Source organism: Scyliorhinus torazame, chromosome 3 (genome assembly GCF_047496885.1).
Source record: "Scyliorhinus torazame isolate Kashiwa2021f chromosome 3, sScyTor2.1, whole genome shotgun sequence".
In the NCBI taxonomy this organism is placed as follows: domain Eukaryota; kingdom Metazoa; phylum Chordata; class Chondrichthyes; order Carcharhiniformes; family Scyliorhinidae; genus Scyliorhinus; species Scyliorhinus torazame.
The window spans coordinates 238801473-238823076 of record NC_092709.1 but is presented as its reverse complement, the minus strand read 5'-3'; positions in this window follow the sequence as shown (position 1 = coordinate 238823076).

Sequence of the window (21604 nt, the reverse complement as noted above, 5' to 3'; positions counted from 1 at the left end):
TACAGTCCAGTCCTTTGTGCAAGCTGTCAATCACAGCCGAGGCAAAAACATTTCCCATCGATGTGAATGAAAGCCTTGCCTCAAAGATCTAAGGGGGGTTTAACCCCAGCTGGTGTAATTTTCGCTTTCTAGGACTTTACAGGTGCTGCTCCCTCTGCCTGAGCCAGCAGGTGAATTGCACAGCTGAGTTTTAAGGCAGTGTTTGTTTCAATCTCTCTGTCTGGACTGTTCTCCAGCTTTCATGCAGGAGTCTCTCTTACGGAGGTGGTGGAGGGAGGGGGGCTTTCTGGAGGTGCTCTCCGTAATAGGAGGTCTTTGGTGGGGGGTCTCTCTTATGGGGGGTCCCTGGGGATTTTTCTCTTATAGGGGTCCTTGTAATGGGGATCTCTGTATTGGGGAGTCTCTGGTGGGGATTTCTGTAATGGGGCTGTTTCTGGTGGGGCTCTCTCTTATGGGGGTCATGATGGAGGTCTCTGTAATGGGGGTCTCTGGTGAGGGTCTCACTTATGGGGTAATGATGGAGGTCTCTTTAATGGGGGTCTCTGGTGGAGGTCTCTTTTATGGGAGTGTCTCTGGTGGGGCCCTCTCTTATGGGTAGGTCTCTGGTGGGGGTCGCTCTGATCGGAGATATCTGGCAGGGGTCTATTTTATGGGAGAGGGTCTCTGGTGGGACTCTCTCTTATGGGATCTCTGGTAGGGGTCTCTGTAATGGGGATCTCTGGTGCATGTCCTTCTTATGGTGGGGTCTGGCGGGGGGTGTCTCTTATGGGGTCTGTAATGGGGGGTCTCTGGTGGGGGTCTTTTTTATGGGGGGTCCCTTGTGGGGGATTTCTTTCATGGGGGTTTCTGGTGGGGGTCTCTGATGGGGGATTTCTCTTATGGGGGGTCTCTCGTGGTAGTCTCCGTAAAGGGTGGTCCATGGTGGGGGAGTCTGGTGGGAGGTCTGGGGGGGCGTGGGCAGGATTTGCATCTTGGGGGGGGGGGTAGGGAGGGAGGTCCTCCGATAAACTTTGGGGGTGACTCCCTTAAAGATTTACCCCCTTGGCCCACCGCGAGGTCCACTGCATCAGGGCCAAGCTGGGAAATACGTGCACCAATGTGATTCCTGGCCCAGAGGACTGGAGAATCACATTGGCTTGGAGAATCTGGGGCGAGAACCTCTGACCCCCCACCAGGTCGGAGAATCGCCGGGGGGCTGGGCGTGAAATCGCGCCGCGCCAGTTGGTGGGCCCCCCCCCAGCGATTCTCCGGCCCGCATGGGCTGATGTCCCGCTGCTAGAATGCCTGTCCCGCCAGCGTGGATTAAACCACCTACCTTACCGGCGGGACAAGGCGGTAAATCTTTAAGGGAGTCACCCCCAAAGCGGGAGGGCTCTGGGGCCCTGGGGGGGGGGGGGGGGCGATCTGGCCCCGGGGGGTGCCCCCACGGTGGTCTGGCCCGCGATCGGTGCCCACCGATCCGCGGGGGGGCCTGTGCCGTGGGGGCACTCTTTTCCTTCCGCCTTCGCCACGGTCTCCACCATGGCGGAGGCGGAAGAGACTCCCTCCACTGCGCATGCGCGGGGATGCCGTGAGGGGCCGCTGACGCTCCCGTGCATGCGCTGCCCGGCAATGTCATTTCCGCGCCAGCTGGCGGGGCACCAAAGGCCTTTCCTGCCAGCTGGCGGGGCGGAAATCAGTCCGGCGCGGGCCGAGCCGCTCAAGGTTAGGGCTCGGCCGCTCAAGGGACGGAGGATTCTATCTCTCCCTGATTTATTGGGGGCTATAGTATACTCCCAGCAATGTGATTGCCCCCTTTTTGTTTTTAAGTTCCACCCATGTGGCCTCAAATAGAACATAGAACAATACAGCGCAGTACAGGCCCTTCGGCCCACGATGTTGCACCGAAACAAAAGCCATCTAACCTACACTATACCATTATCATCCATATGTTTATCCAATAAAGTTTTAAATGCCCTCAATGTTGGCGAGTTCACTACTGTAGCAGGTAGGGCATTCCACGGCCTCACTACTCTTTGCGTAAAGAACCTACCTCTGACCTCTGTCCTATATCTATTACCCCTCAGTTTAAAGCTATGTCCCCTCGTGCCAGCCATTTCCATCCGCGGTAGAAGGCTCTCACTGTCCACCCTATCCAACCCCCTGATCATTTTGTATGCCTCTATTAAGTCTCCTCTTAACCTTCTTCTCTCCAACGAAAACAACCTCAAGTCCATCAGCCTTTCCTCATAAGATTTTCCCTCCATACCAGGCAACATCCTGGTAAATCTCCTCTGCACCCACTCCAAAGCCCCCACGTCCTTCCTATAATGCGGTGACCAGAACTGTACGCAATACTCCAATGAGGAGGCTGCTAAGATATCACCCCTCCTTTCTGCAGTAATTGAGTCTTTGATCAATATTGTGACACCACCTCCTTTTTTACACCCCCCATATCTCACCTGAAGATTCTATACCATGGAATATCCTGCACCATCTCTTCAGTCATGCATTCATTAGCTCTATTCTCCTATTCCTAGACTTGCTGGGACATGGTACAGGAAGTAATCCTGAGGTTGCAACCTTTGCGGTCCTGCTGTTCAATCTGATACCTTGCTCCCTAGATTCTTGTTGCCGGACCTCATCCCTCTTTTGTCATTGGTACCAATGTGAACCATGACCTCTGACTGTTCACCCTCCCCCGTCAGAATGTCCTGCAGCCGTTCACTGACATCCTTGGGCCTGGCACCAGGGAGGCAACACAGCATCCTGGAGTCACGTCTGATGCCGTCAAAACGCCTGTCCTTACCCCTCTCTATCGAAACAAAAACAGAAAATGCTGAACAATCTGAGCAGGCCTACAGCATCTGTGGGGAGAGAATAGAGTTGACATTTCAAGTCTGGATAACTCTTTGTCAAATCTAGACTTGAAATATTAACTCTGCCCTCTCTCTCCACAGGTGCTGTCAGATCTGCTGAGATTGTCCAACATTTTCTGTTTTTGTTTCAGATTATGTAGCCATTTGCTTTTTCCCCTCACTATTGAATGTCCTACCACTATTGCTCTTTCGGTCGTACTCCTCCCTCCTTGTGCAGCTGGGCCACCCATGGTGCCGTGAACTTGGCTCTGGCTGTACTCCCCCTTGAGTGAGATGCAGTCTGGGGCTTTCCTGATTACCTGCCTGGTGGCCACCCATTCCCTCTCTGACTGCACACGGGACCGAGCTCCCCAGTCATACTTCTAGTTGTCCGACTTTTACATTAAATTGATGCCAAGTAGAAAATTATTTCAGTTTTTTTTAAAAAGCTAGAACTCTTACCTTTCCTTAATGTAGCTTTAAATTGGAGAAAAGCAACTTCGCCACTATCTATCAATCAGCTCTCTCCCCTGTAATCTCTATTCCTGCAGTAGGACAAGACCACTCTCTGAAGATGAAAAAGTTACAAAGCAAAAAAGCAGAAGAGCTTTTTCACCTCCTTCCCTCTGAATGAAATCCTATTTTGCTGCAAATTCCAAAATATACTGAAGTTGACTGTGTCGCACTCAGGTGACATTTCTTGTAACTGCTCACGTGCTCACTTACTAGCCGCGCATTTGAAAAAGTCCCTTTCTGAAATAGGGCTGAGATGAGTCACTCTCGACTTTAGCTTCTACAGTAATCAACAGCTACCGAGGCCCTGGGCGGCACGGTGGCGCAGTGGTTAACACTGCTGCTTTGCAGCACCGACAATCCAGGTTCGATCCCGGCCCCAGGACACTGTCTGTGTGGAGTTTGCACATTCTCCCTGTGTCTTTGTGGGTCTTTCCCCCACAACCCAAAAAGATATGCAGGGTCGGTGGATTGGCCATGTTTAATTAGAATCATAGACTCTCTACCATGCAGAAAGAGACTATTTGGCCCATTGAGTCTGCACCGGCCCTTGGAAAGAGCACCCTACTTAAGCCAATGCTCCACCTTATCCCAGAAACCCCACCTAACATTTTGGATACTAATGGACAATTTAGCATGGCCAATCCACCTAACCTACGCTTTTTTGGACTGTGGGAGGAAACCGCAGCACCCGAAGGAAACCCACACAGACACGGAGAGAAAGTGCAGACTCCACACAGTCAGTCACCCAAGGCAGCAGTCCGGGCTGGTTGGTTGAAAGACACCAGCAGGGGAGGTGGTGGCGTAATGATGTTGTCACTGGATTAGCAATCCAGAGATTCTGGAGACCTGGGTTTGAATCCCACCACTACAGGTGGTGCAATTTGAAATAAAAATCTGGAAATAAAAGTCTAATGATGACCATGAAACCATTGCCGATTATCATAAAAACCCATCTGGTTCACTAATGTCCTTTAAGGAAGGAAATCTGCCATCCCTATGAAGTCTGGCCTGCATGTGACTCCAGACCCACAGCAATGTGGTTGACTTTTAAGTGCCCTCTGAAATGGGCATTTAGGGATGGGCTATAAATGCTGGCCCAGCCAGCGATACCCACATCAATAGCAAGAACACTGGGCGGTGGAAGGACGAATGTTGTCATCCTGAGAAAGGTGTCATGGGCCAGGGTTTAGAGAACCCTAAAGTGTATCATGGAGTTCACCTGACCCACAACTTTTAAAAGACTGTGGTATGGGGAGCACACGGCCCACTCTACAGATGTGGTACAGCAGAAATGGAAAAGTATTTTTGAAAGCAAAACAATGTTTATTCTATGAACTCAAGTTAACCTTTTTGAAACATACAGTGAACATCTTGGCAATCATCAATTCAAATACAACCTCCAAAGAATACAACATTAAATAATCCTTAATAACTTCCCAAACAATAGCCCAGAAGACAAAAGAAACACCTTTTAACAGAAGCACATCAGGTTTACATTCACTACTGAAAACATTTATAATTCTGAATTCACCAAATGATCAAGAGATAGTCTTTTCATGGCAGAGAGAACAACAGTACACCTGCTTTGTCTGGCTTCAGCTCCAACACTGAAAACAAAACTAAAACACACCCTGCAGCAAGCAGCCTAAAACAAAAGTAAAAAGCTGACAGACAGCCCAGCTCCACCCACTCTCTTACATCACTGCAGTAATAAACACCCACTTCATAAAGGTACTCTCACTACAGATATTTATATACACACCCATTTACAAACACACATTTCTTAAAGGTACTCTCACATGACAAAGGGCGGGCTTGTGTTCCACACAAATTCCCAATCCCCTGCGCCTTCAGCACTGACGTGGTAGGTGCCCTCTGCCTGTGCTGCAATGGAAGCAGAGACATTGGACTCCAGACATTGTTTCACAGCTGGTTCGATAAATGCTGCTACAGATTTGGTTACCACTTCAACGCCTGACAGGATTAATGAGAAACTCTGCGTGATATCCTCTACCATGTTGGGACAGGCCTCTGCACATATCGTAACAGTGACAATAGCCTGTCTGACAGGCCTACCTGTGCACCAAGCATCTGGGTGTGCATCTTCATCAGCCTTCTCCCGTACACACCCCATCTAAGCTCTCAAATGAGTTTCTGTCAACAGAACGCATTTGTGATCTCACCATCCAGTGAGCTGGCACATACAATATACTTTCCCCAGCCTGGCTGCAGCCCACTCATGGCTCAGTGACTCACCACACACAGGTCCCAATTTTATACCCACCGTTAAAGTTTGTGGAGTACCGGTCTCTGAGCTGGTGGTGCAAGTGTCAGATCAAAGAATTGTGCTTCTTCCTCAGAGGTCTGGTGAAGCTCTCTCTCCCTCTTCTCCTGGGGCTGCTGTGGTTGGTCAGGCAGCAGTTTTAAAAGCATAAAATCTGAAGGGGAGGGTTGGGATGAGGGAAGAGCAATGGGTTGTAAAACAAAAAGCCCATGGTCCCGCCACCTATAGTTTGAGCGTTGTGCTAGTTAGCATGACGAAGGCAGAGGCGTTGCCCCTGGAATTTCTCTAGTTCTCTTACGTGTTGTTGATACCTCACTAGTAATGAAGTGTAGTGACGACAACTACTTGTAGCGCACAAAGACGCCATGAGACGAATAGAGTGAAGTCGATGAGGCTTTATTAAGCGTGTCTGTTCCCCCGCAGCTCGATAGTAAACTGGCCTGCGGGGGAAGACTCCGGCTTCTTATACTCCGCCTTCAGGGCGGAGCTTGAGGTCAACGGCCAACCAGGACCCGGGATCTGTCAGCCAATGACATTAGGGCTTCCAGTCCCACATGACCCCCAATACATACTACCACATTCACCCCTTGTCAAAAATGAACCCGGCGGGGTGATGCTTCGTATGGTGGTAAGGGTTTACAGGGCTGGTCCTGGGAGGACAAAACATTCACATGGCAATACAGTATTGAACAATTTTGTCCTGTTGCAACTATTTACAGAGGGTATAGGAAGAAAAGCAAAATGTTCTTGTGAACAGTCCATATTTGTTTTACATTGATGCCACGAGTCGGTCGGGCGGTCTGGTCGTCCGTGTCGATCGCCTCGGCCCCGGCGGTGGTGGTGGTGCTTGTACCAGTGTTGTCGCCTCCAGGAGCCGTACGGTTTCAGCTTGGGCTTGATTCTTGGTCGGAGCTGAGGGGAGGGGAACCGATCCTCCTGGGAAGGGGGCGGTCGCGGGGTGCGGCGGTGGCAGGAAGGGGGGGGTTGGGTTGATGGTGTCGGGGGGGGGTGTGCGTGTTGCCGGCGGGCGCCAGATCCCGCAGGGAGACCGTGTCCTGTCGGCCGTCGGGGTACTCCACGTAGGCGTACTGGGGGTTCTCGTGGAGGAGGTGAACCCTTTCGACCAACGGGTCCGCCTTATGTGCCCGCACATGCTTTCGGAGCAGGATGGGTCCTGGGGCCACCAGCCAGGTCGGCAGCGACGTTCCAGAGGAGAACCTCCTAGGGAAGACAAGGAGACACTCATGTGGCGTTTGATTAGTGCTTGTACATAATAACGACCGGATGGAATGGAGAGCGTCCGGGAGGACCTCCTGCCACCGTGAAACTGGGAGGTCCCTGGACCGTAGGGCCAGTAGGACGGCCTTCCAGACCGTGCCGTTCTCCCTTTCTACTTGCCCGTTCCCCCGGGGGTTGTAGCTGGTCGTCCTGCTTGAGGCTATGCCCTTGCTGAGCAGGAACTGGCGCAGCTCGTCACTCATGAAAGAGGACCCCCTGTCGCTGTGGACGTATGCAGGGTAACCGAACAGTGTGAAGATGCTGTTCAGGGCATTAATGACTGTGGCCACGGTCATGTCAGAACAGGGAATGGCAATAGGGAAGCGGGAGTATTCGTCCACTACATTAAGAAAATATGCGTTGCGGTCGGTGGAGGGGAGGGGCCCTTTGAAATCGAGACTGAGGCGTTCAAAGGGGCGGGAAGCCTTAATCAGGTGCGCTCCATCTGGCCTGAAAAAAATGCGGCTTGCATTCCGCGCAGATGTGGCAGCCCCTTGTGACTGTACGGACCTCCTCTAAAGAGTATGGGAGATTGCGGGACTTGATGAAGTGGTAAAACCGAGTGACCCCCGGGTGGCAGAGGTCCTCGTGGAGGGTTTGGAGGGTGTTAATTTGTGCGTTGGCACATGTGCCGCGGGATAGGGCATCGGACGGCTCGTTCAGCTTTCCGGGACGATACAAAATCTCATAGTTGAAGGTAGAGAGCTCGATCCTCCACCTTAAGATTTTGTCGTTTTTGATTTTGCCCCGCTGTGCATTATCGAACATGAAGGCTACCGACCGTTGGTCCGTGAGGAGAGTGAATCTCCTGCCGGCCAGGTAATGCCTCCAATGTCGCACAGCTTCCACTATGGCTTGGGCTTCCTTTTCTACTGAAGAGTGGCGGATTTCTGAGGCGTGGAGGGTCCGGGAGAAAAAGGCCACGGGTCTGCCTGCTTGGTTAAGGGTGGCCGCTAGAGCTACGTCGGAGGCGTCGCTCTCGACCTGGAAGGGGAGGGACTCGTCGATGGCGCGCATCGTGGCCTTTGCGATATCCGCTTTGATGCGGCTGAAGGCCTGGCAAGCCTCTGCCGACAGAGGGAAGGTCGTGGTCTGTATTAGGGGGCGGGCCTTGTCTGCGTACTGGGGGACCCACTGGGCGTAATATGAAAAGAACCCCAAGCAGCGTTTCAGGGCTTTTGGGCAGTGCGGGAGGGGAAATTCCATGAGTGCGCGCATGCGTTCGGGGTCGGGGCCTATTATCCCATTGCGCACTACGTAGCCCAGAATGGCTAGCCGGTCGGTGCTAAAAACGCACTTGTCCTCGTTGTACGTGAGGTTCAAGGCTTTGGCGGTCTGGAGGAATTTTTGGAGGTTGGCGTCGTGGTCCTGCTGATCGTGGCCGCAGATGGTTACATTGTCGAGATACGGGAACGTGGCCCGCAACCCATGTTGATCAACCATTCGGTCCATCTCCCGTTGGAAGACCGAGACCCCGTTTGTGACGCCAAAAGGGACCCGTAGGAAATGGTATAATCGCCCGTCTGCCTCGAAGGCTGTGTACTTGCGGTCACTTGGGCGGATGGGGAGCTGATGGTAGGCGGACTTGAGGTCCACGGTGGAGAAGACTTTATATTGGACAATCCGATTGACCATGTCGGATATGCGGGGGAGAGGGTACGCGTCTAGTTGTGTGTACCTGTTGATGGTCTGGCTATAGTCAATGACCATCCTTTGTTTCTCCCCTGTCTTCACTACTACCACCTGCGCTCTCCAGGGACTATTGCTGGCCTGGATTATGCCCTCCTTTACTAGCCGCTGGACTTCGGACCGAATGAAGGTCCGGTCCTGGGCGCTGTACCGTCTGCTCCTAGTGGCGACGGGTTTGCAATCCGGGGTGAGGTTCGCAAACAAGGACGGGGGTTGCACCTTGAGGGTTGCGAGGCCGCAGATAGTGAGTGGGGGTATGGGGCCGCCGAATTTGAACGTAAGGCTCTGTAGATTGCATTGGAAATCTAATCCCAGCAAGGTGGGGGCACAGAGTTGGGGAAGGACGTTTAGTTTGTAGTTTTTGAACTCCCACCCCTGCACCGTTAGGGTAACTATGCAGAATCCCTGGATCTGTACGGAGCGGGATCCTGCAGCTAGGCAAATCTTTTGTGCGCTGGGACAGGTGGTTAAGGAACAGCGTCTTACCGTGTCGGGGTGGATAAAGCTTTCCGTGCTCCCGGAGTCGACTAGGCATGGCGTCTCGTGGCCGTTTATTAGTACCGTTGTCGTCGTCGTCTGGAGTGTCCGGGGCCGAGCTTGATCGAGCGTAATCGAAGCGAGCCGTGGTTGTAGTAGTGGAGTGGGGTCCGTTGTTGCCGTCCAAGATGGCGTCGGGGATGAACAAAATGGCCGCCCCCATACATCGCACGTGGCTGGGGGGTCACAAGATGGCGGCGGGGGTGGACAAATTGGCCACCCCCTCGCATCGTACAGGTCTGGGGTGGTCCAAGATGGCGGCGCCCCTCCTCCCCTCGTGGTGGCCGGGACCCAAAATGGCGGCGTCTGCGGGTCGCACATCGGCGCCACTCCTCCCCTCGTGGTGGCCGGGACCCAAAATGGCGGCGTCTGAGGGTCGCACATGGTGTGCTGGGGGGGCTGGGGAGCGCTAGGACCGTGAGCGCTAGGACCGCGAGCGCTAGGACCGCGAGTGCTAGGACCGCGCGGAGCTCCCTCACCGCGAGCGCTAGGACCGCGAGCGCTAGGACCGCGCGGAGCTCCCTCACCGGGGACAGCGGTGGTCGGAGCCCAAGTAGGTGGCGCCGGCGGGTCAGGCGTGGGGCGCGGGGTGGGGGTTAGGGTGGCGTTAGGGACGCGGAAAACTCCCTCCTCTCCGTGGAGAGTGTTGGCCGGGACCCAAAGCGGTAGCGCCGGCGGCGGGTCATACATGGGCTGCGGGGAGGGGGGTTGGGGAGCGTAAGCGGCGTACAGAGCTCCCAGTTCTCCCGGGACCGCGGTGGTCGGGACCCAGAGCGGCTGCGCCTGCGGGTCGTACATGGCGTGCAGGGGGGGTTGGGGCGCGTAAACGGCTTGCAGGGCTCCCTGTTCTCCCGGGACAGCGGCGACCTCGTGGGACCGGCACACAGCCGCATAATGGCCCTTTTTCGCGCAGCTCTTGCAGATCGCTGCGCGGGCCGGGCAGTGCTGTCGGGGGTGTTTCGCCTGGCCGCAGAAATAACAGCGGGTGCCCCCGGTGTGACTCGGCGTTTGGACCGCGCAAGCCTGTGGGGTGTCCGGGGGGGGGTAGGGGGTTTGCCGCGACGGGTACGTACGGGACCCAATGGGCTGCCGCGCGGTCGGGGCCGTAGGCGCGGGTATTACGCGCGGCCACGTCTAGGGAGGCTGCTAGGGCCCGGGCCTCTGAGAGTCCTAGCGACTCTTTTTCTAGAAGTCTTTGGCGGATTTGGGAGGATTGCATACCTGCCACAAAAGCATCGCGCATTAACATGTCCGTGTGTTCGTTTGCGTTCACCGACGGGCAGCTGCAGGCTCGTCCCAAAATCAGCAGCGCGGCGTAGAACTCGTCCATCGATTCTCCGGGAGCTTGCCGTCTCGTCGCGAGCTGGTAGCGAGCGTAGATTTGGTTAACTGGGCGAACGTAGAGACTTTTCAGTGCTGCGAACGCCGTCTGGAAATCGTCCGAGTCTTCAATGAGGGAGAAAATCTCCGTGCTCACCCTCGAGTGCAGGACCTGCAGTTTTTGGTCTTCTGAGACTCGGCCGGTGGTCGGTACGAGGTAGGCCTCGAAGCAAGTCTGCTAGTGCTTGAAGGCTGCTGCCGCGTTCACTGCGTGGGGGCTGATCCTCAGGCATTCCGGAATGATCCTGAGCTCCATAGTCCTTTTTTTTAGGCACGCTTAATAAATTGTAGCGCACAAAGACTCCGTGAGACGAATAGAGTGAAGTCGATGAGGCTTTATTAAGCGTGTCTGTTCCCCCGCAGCTCGATAGTAAACTGGCCTGCGGGGGAAGACTCCGGCTTCTTATACTCCGCCTTCAGGGCGGAGCTTGAGGTCAACAGCCAACCAGGACCCGGGATCTGTCAGCCAATGACATTAGGGCTTCCAGTCCCACATGACCCCCAATACATACTACCACACTACTCTGCACACATTACAACTTTGGTTGACTTGTGGAGGTTTTGTTGTCTCAACGCTCAGTGCTGTTGTTTGTAGATGGCTGAGCTGGTACAGCTGATCCAGAGTTGGCTCTCCTCGTCAATGGTGGCCTTTTGAGAGAGGTGGCTGTCAAGCTGTGGAAGTGTTCAACACATTCTGGAGTTTCCCCTTCAACCGATATGCAAGGTGAAATAATTGGCTGCCCAGACGTGGGTTAAGATGTGCGTTTTGAGTTGGCAACATTCAAGGACAGGCCAAGAGATCGAAAGTGGCTTTTGAAACTGGTGCAGATTGGGTAATGACACTGCCATCATCCAAAAACTTTCACTCATGTATAACTCTGATGGTCAATTTAGTTTTGGTATCGAGGCAACTGAAGTTAGAGTTTTCTATACAGGCGGTATTTAATACAAGGCAACTGAAGTTAGAGTTTTCTATACAGGCGGTATTTAATACGAGGCAACTGAAGTTAGAGTTTTCTGTACAGGCGATATTTAATACGAGGCAACTGAAGTTAGAGTTTTCTATACAGGCGAGATTTAATACGAGGCAACTGAAGTTAGAGTTTTCTATACAGGCAATATTTAATACGAGGCAACTGAAGTTAGAGTTTTCTATACAGGCGGTATTTAATACGAGGCAACTGAAGTTAGAGTTTTCTATACAGGCAATATTTAATACGAGGCAACTGAAGTTAGAGTTTTCTATACAGGCGGTATTTAATACAAGGCAACTGAAGTTAGAGTTTTCTATACAGGCGGTATTTAATACAAGGCAACTGAAGTTAGAGTTTTCTATACAGGCAGTATTTAATACGAGGCAACTGAAGTTAGAGTCTTCTGTACAGGCGATATTTAATACGAGGCAACTGAAGTTAGAGTTTTCTATACAGGCGAGATTTAATACGAGGCAACTGAAGTTAGAGTTTTCTATACAGGCAATATTTAATACGAGGCAACTGAAGTTAGAGTTTTCTATACAGGCGGTATTTAATACAAGGCAACTGAAGTTAGAGTTTTCTATACAGGCAATATTTAATACGAGGCAACTGAAATTAGAGTTTTCTATACAGGCAATATTTAATACGAGGCAACTGAAGTTAGAGTTTTCTATACAGGCGGTAATTAATACGAGGCAACTGAAGTTAGAGTTTTCTATACAGGCGATATTTAATATGAGGCAACTGAAGTTAGAGTTTTCTATACAGGCGATATTTAATACTGACACTAGAGGGCAATTGAGTTTTAATTTTTTTTTCCAATTAAGGGGCAATTTAGCGTGGCCAATCCACTTACCCTACACATCTTGGGGTTCTGGGCGTGAGACCCACGCAAACACGGAGGGAATGTGTAAACTCTAATAATAATAATCTTTATTCTTCTAACAAGTAGGCTTACATTAACACCACAATGAAGTTACTGTGAAAATCCCCTCGTCACCACATTCCTGCACCTATTCGGGTACACAGAGTGAGAATTCAGAATGTCCAATTCACCTAGCAGCACGTCTTTCGGAACTTGTGGGAGGAAACCAGAGCACCCGGAGGAAACCCACACAGACACGGGAAGAACATACAGACTCTGCATAGACAGTGACCCAAGCGGGAAGCGAAACTGGGACCCTGGCGCTGTGAAGCAACAGTGCTAACCACTGTGCTACCGTGCCACCTCATGTACATGTACATGTACACGCTCTACATGTACAGTGACCCAGGATCGGGATCGAACCCGGGTCCTCGGTGCCGTGAGGCAGCAGTGCTAACCATTGCACCACCGTGCCGCCCTGGACAGTTGATCTTTGATGAGGTGAATAGCTACTGTCAGATTGTAAATAATATGGAGATTATCACACAGCCTTACTTAACACCAAGGCCAAAGGTTAATGGGGCTTCATTCAGATCTCCCACTCAAGACAGTTTTAGTTATATCATCATGTAACAGTTTCAGAATTGTGATGATGTTTCTTGGACATCCAGATCATTGAAGCACAATCCACAGAATCTCTTGGATAAAAGCAAATTATGGAGGATGCTGGAATCTAAAGCAAAAGCAGAAAATGCTGAAAAAATTCAGCAGGTCTGACAGCACGTGGAGAGTGAACAGAGCTAACCTTTTGGGTCTGTATGACTCTTCGTTAGAGCTGGCAAAGAGCCTGCTTTCATCCAGAATTGAAACTTTAGCTCCATTCTCTCTCCACAAATGCTGTCAGACCTGCGGAGATTGTCCAGCATTTTCTGTTCTTGCCACAGAATCTCTTGCCCTCAGTGTTGGGTGGGGCTACTGGCTTATGGGGATCGGGCGTGGGTAGGTGTTATAACCTGCCTGCTTACCATTGGCTGGGGACTAATGACAATCCCACAATCCTGTGGGAATATGAGCTTCCCCAATGAGGGGGGCTGAGAAACCATTAGTAAACTCCAAGTATAAATAAAGCTGGCCAGTTTGGAACCAGCAGGAAGGAGTGTGCAGCAAGGGAAGTTGCTGTTGCTGTATATATATATATATATATATATGTTATTGTAAATAAATGTTATTACTTTGTATCCTTAAAACTCGTGCTGGATTCTTGTGGCCCTCACAAAACTGGCGCCGAGGGTTAAAGTGAATAGCTGTCTACACTGCTGAAGCCACCTCCCTGGATTTTTGTTGGATACAGGTTGGAAGTTGTTTTCTATTATACCATGCCTCTGTACGGACGTTTGGATGTTTTTGATGCTGCGCTGGAAAGCTGGAACCAGTACACACAACAGATGCATTACTATTTCCGGGCAAACAATATCACCGAAAACGAGTGCCAGGTGGTCATTTTGCTCACCGCCTGCGGCCCGCATACATTTGGGGTGATTAGGAGCCTTACGTACCCAGCTGCGCCGGACACCAAAACGTTTGATGAACTTGTGAATATAGTGGGGCAACATTTTAACCCAACCCCGTCCACGATAGCCCAGCGTTACCGGTTTAATACCGCTGAGAGGACCCCTGGAGAATCCCTTGCTGATTTTCTATCCAGGCTACGCAGGATTGCAGAGTACTGTGACTATGGTGAGGCCTTGTCAGAAATGTTACGCGACCATTTGGTTTGCGGTATTAACAATGCGGCCACCCAGAGAAAGTTGTTAGCTGAGCCAACATTGACTTATCAACAGGCCATTCAAATAGTATTGTCCCGAGAGAGCGCAGAACGAGGAGTGCAGGAGCTACAGGGAATGGAAGTGCATGCCTTGGGGCGCAACCCCTTCCATCCGAAAACGTCCCCCCGCACTCCTGCGGTACCTTGGGCGAGGCGACGTCCGGACCGACGCCAGTGGCCGTCGGACATTCCTCCCCAAAGGGAACCTTCTCCAGAACCAATGGATGAGGAGCCATGTCCGTGTCAGACTTGTAGGCGCCGACCCCGTCGCGGACGCCGGTCCTGGGGGCGCCAGAGGCGCCGTCTTTCCGACCGAAACTGGGACCAGCCCAGGGGCAGGTACCTTCCATGTGAACGAACCTGTGGCGACTACTCCTGAGGACGTGGAGACGGAGGACGACTGCCTGCAGCTGCATTGTATGGCAGCTCCCCGTATGGCCCCCATTAAGGTGACAGTACGGGTCAATGGTCACCCGCTTGAGATGGAGTTGGACACTGGTGCAGCGGTCTCTGTGATCGCCAAGAGGACATTCGACCGCATCAAGCAGGGTATACAGACCCTTACATTAACCGACTCACAGGCCAGGTTGGCCACCTACGCGGGGGAACCACTGGACATTGCAGGAACTACAATGACCCCTGTTGTTTATGGACACCAGGAGGGGCGTTTCCCACTTATTGTGGTGCGCGGCCATGGACCCAGCCTGTTGGGTCGGGACTGGTTGCGCCATTTGCGGTTGCAATGGCAGCACATCCTCCAAACAGTTTCTGAAGGGTTGACTGAGGTGCTAGGACGATACCCAGATGTATTCCAGCCTGGTTTGGGGAAAATAAAAGGGGCCGTAGCCCGTATCCAAGTCGAACCAGGAGCCACGCCGCGCTATTTCTAGGCGCGCCCGGTGCCTTACGCCTTCCTCGAGAAGGTAGAAGCGGAGCTCACTCGTTTGGAGTTTGGGTATTATCAGGCCCGTCCGTTTTGCTGACTGGGCAGCACCAATTGTACCTGTAATGAAGCCAGATGCCACAGTTCGCTTGTGTGGCGACTATAAACTTACAGTGAATACGGCTTCCCGACTCGACCGATATCGAATGTCTCGCATAGAGGATCTCTACGCGAAGCTTGCAGGCGGACTCTCCTTTACAAAATTAGATATGAGTCACGCCTACCTACAGTTGGAGCTGGACCTTGCCTCCCGACTATATGTAACGATTAATACACACCGAGGCCTGTATGAATATACACGGTTGCCCTTTGGAGTATCCTCTGCCTGCGCTATTTTTCAACGAGTTATGGAGGGCATTATGAGAGGTTTACCACGTGTTGCTGTCTACTTAGATGACGTTTTGATTACAGGGACGTCGGAGCAGGAACATTTGGAAATCTGGAGGCTGTCCTTAGAAACTTTTCGGAGGCTGGAGTCCGTTTACGTCGCACAAAGTGCGTATTTCAGGCAAAGGAAGTAGTCTACCTAGGTTATCGGGTGGACTGCAAAGGTTTGCACCCCGTCACAGAGAAGATGCGTGCGATTCAACAGGCCCCTGTTCCGACTGACACTTTGCATCTTCGTTCTTTTCTCGGTCTCGTAAACTATTTACGGGAAGTTCCTCCCCAATCTGGCAGCTACGCTGGCCCCTTTGCACCTTGTGCTAAACAAAAATCACACCTGGGTTTGGGGTCAGCCGCAAGAAACCGCTTTCCGGCGGGTAAAGCAACAATTGTCGTCGTCTGGGTTACTAACCCACTATGATCCTGGAAAGCCTTTGCTCGTCACATGTGATGCATCCCCGTATGGTATTGGGGCCGTCCTGTCCCACAAGATGGAGAACGGGGCCGAACGACCGATAGCTTTCGCCTCCCGCACATTGACTGCAGCGGAGAAAAAGTACGCGCAGATCGAGAAGGAGGGACTGGCAGTGGTTTTTGCGGTGAAACGCTTCCACCAGTACATGTATGGCCGCCATTTCACTATCGTGACTCATCATAAGCCTCTGCTGGGACATTTCAGAGAGGATAAGCCAATACTGCCCATTGCTTCCGCACGGATCCAGTGCTGGGCTTTGTTGCTTGCTGCATACGAGTATTCTCTGGAGCACAAACCAGGGGCGTCATTCTCTGACCCCCCGCAGGGTCAGAGAATTGCCGTTGGCCGCCGTGAATCCCGCCCCCGCCCCCGCCGAAGTCTCCGGTACCGGAGATTGGGCGGGGGCGGGAATCGGGCCGCGCCGGTTGGCGGGCCCCCCCGCTCGATTCTCCGGCCCGGATGGGCCGAAGTCCCGCCCAGAAATTGCCTGTCCCGCCGGTGTAAATCAAAGCTGGTATTTACCGGCGGGATCAGGCGGCGTGGGCGGGCTCTGGGGTCCTGGGGGGGGCGCGGGGCGATCTGACCCCGGGGGATGCCCCCACGGTGGCCTGGCCCACCGATCTGCGGGCGGGCCTGTGCCGTGGGGGCACTCTTTCCCTTCCGCCTCCGCCACGGCCTCCACCATGGCGGAGGCGGAAGAGACTCTCCCCACTGCGCATGCGCGGGAAACTGTCGGCGGCCGCTGACGCTCCCGGGCATGCGCCGCATTTCCGCGCCAGCTTCCGGGGCACCAAACGCCATTTCCGCCAGCTGGCGGGGCAACAAACGCCATTTCCGCCAGCTGGCGGGGCGGAAATCCCTCCGGCGTCGGCCTAGCCCCTCAATGTTGGGGCTCGGCCCCCAAAGATGCGGAGCATTCCGCACCTTTGGGCCGGCGCGATGCCCGTCTGATTGGCGCCGTTTTTGGCGCCAGTCGGCGGACATCACGCCGTTGGGGGAGAATTTCGCCCCAGGAACGCAGACAGCAAATGCCGATGCACTGAGCCGATTGCCTTTATCTATCAGCCCCATGTCGACCCCACGACCGGTGAGGTGGTTGCAACCCTAAATTTTATGGACACCTTGGGCGAAATTCTCCGACCCCCCGCCGGGTCGGAGAATCGCCGGGGGCTGGCGTGAATCCCGCCCCCGCCGGTTGCCGAAGTCTCTGGCACCGGATATTCGGCTGGGGCGGGAATCGCCCCCCCACTCGATTCTCCGGCCCGGATGGGCCGAAGTCCTGCCGCTAAAATGCCTGTCCCGCCGGCGTAAATTAAATCACCTACCTTACCGGCGGGACAAGGCGGCGCGGGCGGGCTCCGGGATCCTGGGGGGTCACGGGGCGATCTGGCCCCGGGGGGTGCCCCCACGGTGGCCTGGCCCACGATCAGGGCCCACCGATCCGCGGGCGGGCCTGTGCCGTGGGGGCACTCTTTCCCTTCCGCCTGCGCCACGGCCTCCACCATGGCGGAGGCGGAGGTGGTTCCCTCCACTGCGCATGCGTGGGGAACTGTCAGCGGCCGCTGACGCTCCCGCGCATGCGCCGCCCGGAGATGTCACTTCCGTGCCAGCTGGCGGGGCACCAAAGGCCTTTTCCACCAGCTGGCGGGGCGGAAATTCGTCCGGCGCCGGCCTAGCCCCTCAATGTTGGGGCTCGGCCCCCACAGATGCGGAGCATTCCGCACCTTTGGGGCGGCGCGATGCCCGTCTGATTTGCGCCGTTTTGGGCGCCAGTCGGCGGACATCGCTCCGTTTCCGGAGAATTTCGCCCCTGGCCTGTCACGGCATCATTGATCAGTGAGTGACCCAGACAGCGGCAGTCCTGTCAAAGGTTCGGCACATAGTCCTGTATGGTGGGCAGCATAGACAGCTCCCAGGCGAGTTGCGGGCATTTTCCTCCAAGCTGTCAGAATTCAGCGTGGAAGACGGCATCCTTTTGTGGGGGACCCGTGTGATTGTCCACGAAAAAAGCCAGGAGCTGATACTAAGAGACTTGCACAATGGGCATCCAGGTGTGGCCAAGATGAAAATGTTGGCCCGGAGTTATGTTTGGTGGCCAGGCCTCGACACCGACATTGAGAAGGTGGCCCAAAACTGCTCCATTTGCCAGGAGCATCAGAAGCTTCCGCCGGCCGCGCCCTTACATCACTGGGAATGGCCAGGGTGGCCGTGGGCACGCTTGCATGCAGATTTCACAGGCCCTTTTCAAGGATCCATGTTCCTTCCATGAATCGACGCCCAGTCTAAATGGCTAGAGGTGCATAAGATGCAGGGGACAACGTCCTGCGCAACAATTGAAAAGATGCGTTTGTCTTTTAGTACGCATGGCCTCCCCGAGGTGCTGATCACGGATAACGGCACTCCATTCACGAGTGAGGAGTTTGCGAGGTTCATGAAGATGAACGGCATACGCCATATCCGCACTGCCCCTTACCACCCGGCTTCAAATGGGTTGGCAGAGTGCGCAGTGCAGACATTCAAAAGAGGCCTAAAGAAGCAGTCTTCCGGATCAATGGACACGAGACTGGCTCGCTTTTTGTTTACGTATAGGACCACCCCCCATGCGGTGACTGGGGTAGCTCCCGCAGAACTCCTAATGGGCCGGAGACTTCGCACCCGCCTTAGTATGGTTTTCCCGGACATTGGCGCAAAAGTACACTGCAAACAAGAACGGCAGGGACAGGGATTTTCTCGGCACGGCCGATTCGGCAGTTTACGCCCGGTGACCCAGTGTTCGTTCGGAATTTTGCTGGTGGTGCCGAGTGGGTTCCTGGCGTAATCTTTCGCCAAACGGGCCCTATATCCTACCAGGTGCAAGCCCAGGGTCGTCTCCAGCGCAAACATGTAGACCACATTCGGTCCAGAAGACTATCCCCTCCAAAGATTCCCCGCCCCCGGAGCTCATTTCTACAGCCACAGAGACCAGAGACAAGGGAAGGTAGTCCTCACAATCTTCCACTGGTGCCTCACTCAAAGCTTGCACCGGTCATTACAGAACCGAATGGAGATAGAGACGCTGACATTACGGAGGCAGCAGACTCTGACTCCGAGATGGAGACACAGGACGCATCAGAGGGGGAATCCTATGGTCCACGGGCCGTGGATGTATAACCGTTACGCCGTTCATCACGGAAGCGCCGGTCTCCGTCTCGTTACACGCCGCCTGATCCAGCGCCGCATGCAAATGGTGTCCAGCCTGCGGCAAAACGAGTCTGACGCCCTCCTTCGCCAGGGTCTTCGGTGGATTCCTTGGACTTTGTGGGGGAGGGATGTTACAACCTGCCTGCTTACCATTGGCTGGGGACTAATGACTATCCCACAATCCTGTGGGAGTATGAGCTTCCCCAATGAGGGGGGCGGAGAAACCATTAATAAACTCAAAGTATAAATAAAGCTGGCCAGTTTGGAACCAGCAGGAAGGAGTGTGCAGCAAGGGAAGTTGCTGCTGCTGTTATATATATATGTGTTATTGTAAATAAATGTTATTACTTTGTATCCTTAAAACTCGTGCTGGATTCTTTGTGACCCTCACAAAAGTAGGGTGCTCTTTCCAAGAGCCGGCGCAGACTCAATGGGCCAAATGGCCTCCTTCTGCACTGTAAATTCTACGATGATTCTTGGTTGACTGAATCAAATGCAGATCGACGAATGCAATGAATGAAGGGTTTCTGGTGTTGTTTCCGACATTTTTATTGGATTTGGTTTGGCAACAAAGGCTACGTCCAAGGTCCCTGTGGAAGGTCTAAACCCAAACTATGTCTCTAGGAGCATTTCCCCAGCAACAGAATATAGGAAATTCAGAACAACGTGAATCGGAATATTTTCTATTCTGGAGAAGAGGTAAATACATCGATAATTCCCATCAATGCATCTGTGGATCTTGAAGCACCATCTCTTCCCTGGTGCTCCATTTTCCGTCTCTCCAATTGCAACAGTAAGAGTCAGCAGCAGCACTTTTTCATACATTGCAGCTTCTCTTTAAGGGGGACACTGTCTTTAAGAGCTGGTTGGTAGCTTGTGATGGATGTCGAAAATTATTGTATATATTGTATTATATATCTGTTACAGTCATATTTTAAAAATCCTGATAACATACAGGCAGGTCGTGTGTCTGCAAAATATGTAATTGAAGTGTCATAAAAGTAAGATAATCATTGATTGTAACCATTTAATAGTTTACCTATATAGGGCTAATGGACTTTTGTTTATAGAATGAAGGTTCCCTGGAATTTAGATAATCAAGGGGTTATATTTAGCCTGAATAAGATAGTCATAAGACAGTTATTGGGATAGAGATAATGTAATTTATAGGGAGGAGCCAGGTCTGTTTGGCTTTTAGTCTGCCAACAAAGAAGGACTTGCAGCTTTTTCTAAAAGGGTCTCGCTTCTTTGCTGAAGGCAACTCGCTACACAGAGGACAGCAAGTATCTCTGTATTTGCTAACTTTATTTACAAGTGACTTTTGATCTGTAATGGGCTTTGCTTAATTGCCGATAGAGAAGGTATAAGTTAGAAGTTAAAGTGTTTCATTTATTGTTAAGAATTGTTTAACTGTTAATGGTAAGCTATTTTATGTGACATTAATGCAGTTGGTCTTGTGTTAAGAACAAAGTTTGTTTGAATATAAAATATCCCTACCTGTCAGGGGAATTACTCCTGAGGGTGAAGTATTCTTTCCTCGCAGTTTACAAATTGCAAAATTGTTGGGTCTTCCTGCCCAGTTTCCTAACATACATCGGGTTCTGGTCCGGTATCCTAACTAACTGGAACATGTGCTAGCCTGCACACTGTCAGAGCCCCATTTGAGCATTCAGCCAAACAGCAACATGGATGAAACTGGGCTGCACAACAACTGTAAAGGCAGAATGACCTGCTTCAATGGGAGCCACTGCAGGCAGATCATGAATCCCAACATCTGTGCCCCAAAACAGGCGCCAAATAATCTTTCGTCCATTATGCCTCCTATAATAGAGTGCCAAAATTGTACACAACACTGTTGGTAAGGCCTAACCATTACCATTTATCATTACTGGTTTAGCACTGGGCTAAATCGCTGGCTTTGAAAGCAGACCAAGGCAAGCCAGCAGCACCGTTCAATTCCTGTACCAGCCTCCCCGAACAGGTGCCGGAATGTGGCGACTAGGGGCTTTTCACAGTAACTTAATTTGAAGCCTACTTGTGACAGTAAGCCATTTTCATTTCATTTAAATTCTTATACTCTATATCCCTATCATTAAATTAAAAATGCTATTGCTCTTCTTCTGGCTTTATCTATTGAACCCAATTGTATTACTGTGTTATGTATCATTGCAGCAGGCTCAATATTTGATGCCTTTCTGGTTACAATTATTGCTGGCAAATCACTTTACCTATTTACAAAACAGATAAGAAACACAACCCTAATGGTAAAGTTGAGACTAGTGACACACTGAGGGTTGAAGGTTGAGAGCAAGAGGTTTTAATTATTGAAAGCCTTTTTATCTTCTTCATATGTTCTGAAGTGTTTCAGGTCCAAATGGTGATGTTTGAAGAGTCAGTGTTATGTACACCAATACGTGCATAGAAATGTTGTGAA